The sequence below is a fragment of the Peromyscus maniculatus genome, chromosome 11, assembly GCF_049852395.1.
Source record: "Peromyscus maniculatus bairdii isolate BWxNUB_F1_BW_parent chromosome 11, HU_Pman_BW_mat_3.1, whole genome shotgun sequence".
Taxonomy (NCBI): domain Eukaryota; kingdom Metazoa; phylum Chordata; class Mammalia; order Rodentia; family Cricetidae; genus Peromyscus; species Peromyscus maniculatus.
This window is the reverse complement of record NC_134862.1, coordinates 58,561,266-58,568,482: the sequence shown is the minus strand read 5'-3', so window position 1 is coordinate 58,568,482 and position 7,217 is coordinate 58,561,266. Positions and strand designations below refer to the sequence as shown.

General features: G+C 38.5%; 1 non-coding gene across 1 annotated transcript; it reads left to right on the top strand.

The window, feature by feature from the left end:
* Positions 1-4,479: 4,479 nt before the first annotated feature.
* Positions 4,480-4,588, top strand: LOC121821493 (U6 spliceosomal RNA). The gene has a single exon (XR_006062310.1). It is a non-coding gene; the product is annotated as a U6 spliceosomal RNA (small nuclear RNA).
* Positions 4,589-7,217: the final 2,629 nt, after the last annotated feature.

Genomic DNA, 7,217 nt, shown 5'->3' with positions numbered 1-7,217 from the left:
CTTTATCTACATTGATTGAAAGTTTTGCTGGGTATAGTAGTCTACACTGGGATTTGTCATCTCTTAGAACTGCAACACATCTAGCTTTTAGAGTCTTTCTTGAGAAGTCATATGAAATTCTAATAGGTCTGCCTTTATATGTTACTTGATCTTTTTACTTTCTATCTTTTAATATTCTTTATTAGTTCTCTGTGTTTAATGTTTTGATTATTATGTGGTGGGAGAATTTCTTTTCTGGTCCAATCTATTTGCTGTTCTGTATATTTCTGTTACCTTCATATGCATGTCCTTCTTATGTTAGGAAAATTTTCTTCTGTGCTTTTGTTGAAAACATTTTATGGGCCTTCGATTTGTGTTTCTTATTCTTCCTCTATTCCTATTATTCTTAGGTTTGGTCTTATTATAGTGTTTATAATTTCCTGGACGTGTTGTGTCAAGTGTTTTTTAGATTTAATGTTTTGTTTGACCAAAGTATCAATTTCTTCTATTGTCTTTCATGCCTGAGATTCTCTTTCATCTCTTGTATTCTGCTGGTGAAGCTTACCTCTTTAGTTCCTGTTAGAGTTCTCAAAATTTTTTTTTCCAGAATTCCCTCAGTTTGGGTTTTCTTTATTGATTCTATTTCCAGTTTCAGGTCTTTAGAAGTTATATATATTTTTTTACACTAATTGTTTTTGGTTTCCTGGATTTCTTTAAAGGACTAATTTCCTTGTTAAGGACCTCTATCATATTCATAAAGGCTGTTTTAAGGTCTTTTTTTGTGGGTCAGCTATGTTGGAGTATTCAGGTCCTGCTGTGGTAGGATAACTGGGTTCTAGTGGAGACATATTGCCCTGGCTATTATCGATTGCATTTTATGCTGGCATCTGATCATCTGAATTTGAGATGATTAAAGTTCTAGGAGCTGGTTTATAGGTTTGTCTTTGTTGAGTGGGTCTTTTGTTCCTTGGCTTCTGTTTCCTCTCTGGAATTGCAAAGAGTATAATGGCTTTGTATTGCCTGTTTTCCTGTTGTGTTTATAGTGAATGCCTGTTGCTGTTGGAGGCTGGGTGATTGGGATGAATTGGGGGAAGAAAGGTTGGAACAGAAAGTCTTTGTGATCTGTTGGGGATGGGTTCAGAGAGCAAAAAGAGACCACAGCAGGTTTCCAGCTACAGAGATGGGGATGAGACTGGGGAATTGGATCTCAGGAGCAGTAGGAGAGGTGTGGGTCCACCTTCAGTCTACTTGTTACTCTGGGAGGGCAGCCCTTGCAATAACAGGGGTTGCTTACTGGAGTTGAAGTCTGGGTTACATGACAAGTGGAGGAGGTAAGGTTAGCAGGAGATGGTCTTTGACGTCCACAGAAGATAAGTCTGGAGCTGGGGAGACTTTAGGTGGTGTAGATGTAACCAACCATCTTATTAAATAAGAAACACAGAGCCAATACAGAGATGAAAGCCAAGAGGTCAGAGCAATAGCTAAGAGGTAAAAACCTTACCCTTCACTGTTGCTGTTGTCCTATCTCTCTGAAAGAGACCTACTTCCGGTGTCTTTTTTTTTTTTATATAAAGTTTGTATTCTGCCTTCTCATTGGTTGTAAACCCAACCACATGACCTCCTAGTTACTGCCTGTCTGTACAGACCTCCAGGTCTTCTATGGTTGGTATTGAGATTAAAGGCATGTGTCTCCAATGCTGGCTGTATCCTTGAACACACAGAGATCTACTTAGCTCTGCCTACCAAGTGCTGGGATTAAAGGCGTGCACCACCACCGCCCAGCTTTCACTATGGCTTACTTTCTGACACCCTGGGCAACTTTATTTATTAACATACAAATAAAATCACATTTCATACAAATAAAATATCACCATAGTGGTATTCTGGTGCAGTGCTCGGGACTAGACTGAGATATTAGGTCTGGGGGAACAAAGAGACAGGAGAAGGTCTGTTAGCACCCTACCTGGTTTTCTTCCCTCATTTTCTCTGTAGAAATTTATTTTTAGAATTGCATAAGTTAGATCATTGTATTTACATAATTTTCATCCTTCCTTCTCCCTCCTCTAAGTCTTCCTCTCTTTCCCCTTCTCTTACTACTCTCTCTGTGATTCATGAATTCTTTTTCTATAATACTTCTCTCTCTGTCTCTGTCTCTCTGTCTCTGTCTCTCTGTCTCTGTCTCTGTCTCTCTCTCTCTTTCTGAGCCCATTTAGTTCTATTTTGAGCTGTCCAATTGGAATTAGATAACTTAATAAGGGTCCAGTTTATAAGGGCATCTCATTCTTTTTCCCTCTTTGTTCATTGATTTTCCTGAAGTTCTTTACTTAGGAGTTGAAGTCTTATGAAATTATTTCTATCCCAACTGGTGATATCATTATGCAAGTCTTGTTAGGCAACCATATTGTTGTGATTTCTTGGGTTTTATACATGTATAGGATGTATTTTGATCTTATCCATCCCCCACTTCTTTCTGCCCCAAACTGCCTCAAGACCCATCAACCTCTCTTCCTTCCTATTTCAGGTCCTCACTTAAAAAAAAAATCAATAGTCCCTTGAATCCAATTAGTGCTAATCATATGCGAATGGGTGTGAAGACACCCATGGAACATGTACAACCTACCATCCTTCATTCCCCCCAAAAGTAACTCTCCCTCCCTTAGCAATTATCAAGTGCCAATAGCCCTTGAGTTAAGCATGGGGCCTTAGGACTTCCTCCTCCATCCATGCTGTAATTGCTTACAGATTTCATATTGTGCAGGTCTTATGTAATCAACCACAGATACTATGAATTATTGTAAATCAGTCATGTCATAGATAGAAAAGAGCAATTGAAAGCTATCTCTCATATCTTTAGCCTCTTATATTATTTCTATCCATACTTCTGAGAAATTCTCTGATCCTTGAATTAGGGGAGGACTTTGATATAGATGAAACATTTATTGCTGAGCATTTATAGTAACTAAGCATAAACAGCTCTGTGTCTTTGCATAACTACTACACAATGGAAAAAAGAAGCTTCTTGGCTTAAGGTTATAAGGAGCACACCTCTATAAGTATAAATAATAACACTAAGAAGATAACTTGCTAACATGAGAACTTAGTAAAGCAGTAAGAATAGATTCTCCCTTAGGCCCTGTACTGGCTGCTTTTGTGTGTCAATTTGACACAAGCTAGAGTCATCAGAGAGAAAGGAGCCTCAGTTGAGGAATGCCTTGATGAGATCCAACTGTAAGGCATTTTCTCATTTAGTGATCAAAAGGAGAGGACCTATCCAATGGTGGGTAATGCCATCCCTGGGCTCCTAGTCCTGGGTTCTATACAAAAGGAGGCTGAGTAAGGCAGTATACAGCTCCCTTCCATGGCCTCTGTATCAGCTCCTGATTTGGGAGTCTTGCCCTCTTTGAGTTCCTGTCCTGACTTCCTTCAGTGATGAACAGCAATGCTAATGGTAAAACCTAATAAACCCTTTCCTCCCCAACTTGCTCTTTGGTAATGGTATTTTGTCACAGCAATAGGAACCCTAACCCATGAGGTCCCCAGTCATGGGTTTTTGACCAGAATTATAGTACGAGAAACCCCTCCTGTGGAGCAGAAATACAATCTGATTACTCTCCTAACAGTGCCCATATATTACATCAGTGCATGGAATTTGCTTTGCAAATCAAGATCGTAGTGTTCAAAAACCAGTGCTGAGTAACACCATGTCTTAGTGTTCTACTTCTGTGAAGAGACCCAATGACCATGGCCATTCTTATAAAAGAAAGCATTTAATTGGGGCTGGCTTACAGTTTCAGAGGTTTAGTCCATTGTCATCACGGTGGGGAGCATGGTGGCATGCAGGCAGACATGGTGCTGAAGAAGTTGAGAATTCTACATCTTGATCTGCAGGCAACAGGAAGGGAGATAGAGACACTGGGTGGCTTGGACCCTTGAAACTTCAAAGCTCATTCCCAGTGATGCACTTCCTCCAACAAGGCCAGACCTACTAATCCCTATCATGAAGCACCATACTCTATGACTAAGCATTGAAATATATAAGCCTATGGGGGCCATTCTTCAAACCACCACAGACTATGTATGTCTTTTCTCTCCGTCCCCCCCTACCCCCGCCACTGCTTGCATAGTACTTCCCAGCACTCTGGAAGCTAGGTAGAGAAAAGAGTTTTCTCCTCAGTTTGAGACTGATTTTTCTGTGTTCTAAAACTGAAGTGCTTAGTGTTTTCAGTATAGGGTCTTTTAAGAGCCTGTGTTGTCGGGGGTGTCTCAGGAGTCCCATTGACTAATAACTTATAGGGAGGTATTCACTGCCTAAAACTTAGAATTTTCATGAAACAACCCATGTCTTCTGGGAGCAATAGTCTACCCGGGCAGAGTATCTCTGAACACAGGTGTGTTTGTGTGTGTGCGTGCGTGTGTGTGTGTGTGTGTGTGTGTGTGTGTGTGCAATTAACTTATAATCTACTAAGTTTTCATAAGGCTTAATCATACACCTTTACTTTTGTGTTTGCTTCAGAAGCACATATACTAAAATTGGAGAGATACAAGGATTAGCATGGCCCTTGCACAAATTTGTTTTTCAAATTTGATTAATAAACAGCCATAAATTATTACATTAAAGAACAAGTATCTCTCTCTCTGTGTGTGTAACATGTCTGTATATATATATATATATATATATATATATACATATTATACAATACATATACAATACATATACAATACAATACAATATATATATATTGAAGAGTATGCTAGAGATTAATTTATAAAAGGCTTTTGACACCTTGGATTTAGCCATTTGATGACAAATTTAATGGATGTCTTTTAAAAATACCCTTTAAAAAAAGGCATAGCTTGCCTAAATTGATAGTACATATAGCTTTTAACCTGAGGTTTGAGAATCAAAGTAGAAGCTATCTATGCTTATCATGGGTTTTATGTCCAGAATGACAAAAAACATCAGTAAATAAAAATGAATAAATAAATCAGTAACAATGGCTGTTACTGATCTCAGGAGTCTGAGAGGGGTGGGGTTGCTACTGCAGGAGAATAGTGACTGGAACCTATAAAAAACCAGACGTGGGGCAAGTGCTTTCTGAGCAAAACTTGCTTAGAAATTAGTAAGTGAGACAAGACAGAAATAAATCGTCATGTTTTTGTGATTAGTTTTCTGTTTATGTTATATAGGAAGGACAACAAGATGAAATAAAATAGAATTGAAATTTTATATTCTTTCAAAAATTCATTTGACGTAGCCATATTTTTCTGGAACAACCATTACATGCCTATGTTGGTATGTTTTTGTATCTGTTGTTTATGGAATTATTTATCTACATGTCCTTTATAAAGAATTTATATATGTATCTGACAAATAAATATGTGTCTATTTGTTAGTCAAAGTTGTTGCTTGCTATCAGGAGAGGAAATATAATTCTGTACCTAACGCTGAATGAAAGGAAAACAACCTATTTACAGTGTTTTCTATGTTGAGAAAGTGATAGAAAATTGCTGTGGATATCACTCTGTATGCTGTGAATGTGTTGCTCTGATTGGTTAATAAATAAAATGCTGATTGGCCAGTAGCCAGGCAGGAAGAATAGGCTGGACAAAGAGAAAAGAGAATTCTGGGAAAAGGTAGACTGAGTCAGGAGTCACCAGCCAGAGATAGAGGAAGCAAGATTTGATGGCAGAACTGGGAAAAGGTTCCAAGCCATGTGGCTAAACAAAAATAAGAATTATTAGTTTAAATGTAAGAGCTAGTCAGTGGTAGGCCTGAGCTAATGGCTGAACAGTTTTAATTAATGTAGGCCTCTGTGTGTTTTCTTGGGTCCAAGCAGCTGCAGGACTGGCGGGTGAGAGAGATTTGTCGTGACCACAGCCGGCTGGGACACAGGAAATCTTCTAGCTATAGGAAATGCCATTTTGTTTCCCAGAAATGTCATCCCTTGTCATTATGGCAACTGCTATATCCCTGGGGACTGATATTTAGTCCTCAAATACCCTGTGATGTTTGCATTGATCTCATTCTCGTTTGTGACCGGGTTGACTGTCCATCTATGGACTTCTGTTTTATGTCTATTCTTTAACTTCCACCCCAGGCAGCAGTGCCAGTTTCAAACCTACACTAATCATATGATCTGTTTTTTGGACTATAGCTTTTTTCTAAAAAAATCAATGAAGCAACAGGCAACTTATTACCAGCCTATATAACTTGATAATATCTAATTGCTATTATGAATACCTTGCACAGATATTTGTTAGTCCATTGTAACAATTTTTTTCTATTTCTGTCAGTGTGTCAAAAATAATCCAGACAGTCGACTAAAAGAAGGGAAGATGGTCTCCCAATTCAGATATTTTTGTGCATTATCATATATCTCTGATGTTTCTGGTTCAACAGTTACAACATGGAAGGCTGTTCAACTCATGGCAACTCACACAGAGAGCAAGAAGGGGAGGGATAGAGAAAGAGACTGGGATAGGAGAGGGGTTCAGGGACCAAACGTCAGTAATAATTATTTTTCAATAAGGCCTCATGTCTTGAAATTTCCAACCTCTCAATTTTGCTACCAGTTCAGAACCACATCTTCAGCACATGAACCACCAGTGAAGATTTCAAATCCAAACCCTAGAGCTATTTACTTAGTGTCCTAGTTATATTTCCTTGTTATGATAAGGTGCTACAAAAAAGCCAACTTATGACAGAAAGGGGTTTGTTTCACTTTTACAATTTCAGTTTACTGTCTATCATTGTAGGAAAGTCAAGGCAAGTACTTCAAATAGCTAGTCACATACACTGGTAGTTAAGAGCCAAGGGAAATGAATGGCATGCATTCTGACTTGTTTGTTTTCTTGGCCCCAGATAGGTTTCTCTACTCTTGAACAGGTCAGGGCTCCCTGCCTAGTGAATGGTACTGCTCACAGTGGACTGGGTCTTCCCACATCAATTAATCAAAGACAGTCCCTTATAGGCATGTCCACAGGTCAAGCCAATTTAACAATCTCCCACTGAAACTCTTCCCTCCTGACTCTAGGTTCTACCAATTTGACAATTAAAGAAAACCATCAAGCATAAGTTCTACACATTTTCAACAATTTGAATAAAATGAACTGTCTTCTTTTGGCACATGGCATAAAAATTCATTACTGATGTTTATAGTTGGGTCATCTCTTTCATTCCTTATCTCAGTAATAATGACAGTGTCAAATGTCTTCATAATTAGAACTTTTATTTTATT